The sequence below is a fragment of the Bison bison genome, unplaced genomic scaffold, assembly GCF_000754665.1.
Source record: "Bison bison bison isolate TAMUID 2011002044 unplaced genomic scaffold, Bison_UMD1.0 scf7180017864144, whole genome shotgun sequence".
Classification (NCBI taxonomy): domain Eukaryota; kingdom Metazoa; phylum Chordata; class Mammalia; order Artiodactyla; family Bovidae; genus Bison; species Bison bison.
This window is the reverse complement of record NW_011494716.1, coordinates 1,875,501-1,877,678: the sequence shown is the minus strand read 5'-3', so window position 1 is coordinate 1,877,678 and position 2,178 is coordinate 1,875,501.

Here is a 2,178-nt window from a genome sequence, read left to right as displayed (position 1 = left end):
GGGTTGGAAGGGGGGGGGGGGGTGCGTTGTGCGCGCAAAGCCCCGCGGAGCTGAGGGTCTTGTCCTCCGAGACAGACAGCCTGGACCAGGGCTATCTCTGCGTTCTTCCGGCCTGGGCCGGCCAGCTTGTCAAGGTAAAGGAACCCCGGGGGCGGCGCAGCGGGCCAGTAGCCTCCTCCCAGGCCAGTAGCCTCCTCCCAGGACGCCGATGCGATCCAGAGCGGCTTTGGGGTTTTGATGTCGTACCGTTGTTAGGCTGGCCGGCCACCCGCGGGGCTGCGGTGACACCTTAGCCAGGCCCGGACGGGCGGCGGGCTTGGTGCACCAGGGGCTGCCGGCCCGACACTGGGGTCCCGCCATCATGCCTCCCACATCCTTGCAGGCAAGCTTGGGGAAGTACCACCCCCAGTTTTCTGCAGGGGCTGTTCCCTCAAGGAGGGGGCTCGAGCGGAGGGTCTCGGTGACAAAGAAGCCTCTACTGGGCTCCGTGGTGACCTTGGCAGGCCCGCCGGGCCTCGCGCGTCTCTGCCTCCCCCGCCCTCCCCGGCCCGCTTATATCTGTAAATCTCTGTGCCCGCTTTCGGCCACACATGCTGGTGCTAGGGCCGGGGGGTGGAGGCAGTGACCTGGCCTGGCTTTGGGCCCAGCCTCATGCCATTGAAGACCTTGTTGTAGTTGAACTCACAGCATCATGCGAGTCCGGGTTTGGACCCTTGACTCAAGGGTAGGCATGTTTTTGCTTTCTTATAAATATTCCCAGGTATCCTTTCAACAGGTGTCAGGTAAGGAGCAAGGGGCTGTAAGTTTCTCCATTGTGGGCCTAAAGTCCTCTGCGTCAGTCACTGGGGCCCTTGTTCAAAAGGCTGATTAGGGGGACCCACCCCCAGAGGTTCAGATATAGCAGTTATGAGATGTGCCCCAGGACTCTACTTAATAAGTTCCCCAGATAATTCTCGGGCTCCTCTGGGGTTGAGAACCTTTGTCTTAGAGTGAGGAGGGTGGAGGACCTTGAGGATAGTGTCTTCACAAGTTTTGTGTGTTTCCTGTGGGCTGCTGAGCAGGGCAGTGCCTGGCAAGTGTGACCTCGATTCTACTGCTTTGTTCCTTTCCTCAGGGCTGATCTAAGATAAGAGTTGGATGGGGAGAGACCCACCAGCTCTGCCTTGGCAGACGTTTAATATTGAAAAATTCCAAATGTACAGGAAAGTTGAAAAAATTTTACAGTGACTGCCCATAGAACACCATCTAGAAATGTCCAGTATTGTATTATACTTTATCACCATTCTAACCATCCCGCCACATCAGGGTGAATTGAGGTTATCTGTCTGTTTCCCTCCCAGATGGTTAAACATGCATAGCATTCAGTAGTCGTAAAATTCTTCCCTTTGTTTTTTAACTGTCCGAATACTTGGAAGTCTTTCTGTTTCCCATCCCTGAGGACCTGAGGACTCTGGATGGGCCTCTGGAACCAGGACAGGACTTCATATGTGCTCTTGCAAAGATTTGAAAAAAACAGCAGGCAGTTGTGGTTCTAAAATCACCCTAAGGGCGAACGCATGAACTGTGCGAATGCTACTTCAGGAAACAACTGTTTTGAAGGGGAGCTAATGGAAGGTGTCCTTATGGCCAGGTTGTCCCTCAGATACAGTTGTTAGGAACTGATGCAGGTGGTCAGCTTGGAAGCCATTCCTGCTTTCTTGCTTTGTTTGAACCTGCTGGTTTGGTGTGTTTCCTAATGCTTGAGGGGCACAGGGCTGCATAGCCCAGTTAAGCTCTGAGTCCCTTGGGCCCAGGTACTTTATTCCACAGCCATAGACACCAACTCTAACCCTCTCTCTTCAGTGATCTGAAGGGGAGAGAAGAGACAGGGCCTGGGAAAATTCATCTCCACTCTCAGAAACACTACTGAAAGGGCACAGACATAGTTTTACTCCTATAGAACACAGGGAGGTGTGCCAGTTAAAGTCATGGCATCGTATTTTGATGTCTCTGCCCTCATGAGGAGGGAGGCAGCTGTGCCAGTGAGCAGCCAGCATGCCATGGGAGCACCGCAAAGGACAGTGGCCCTCAGTGGGGAGGAGAGAGGAAGAGAGCCAGGTTGGCAGTGGTGGCGCGAGGCTTATTTTGCCCCCACAAAGAGACTTGGAAGTGGAGTGCACAGCATGGAAATGGGCCTGT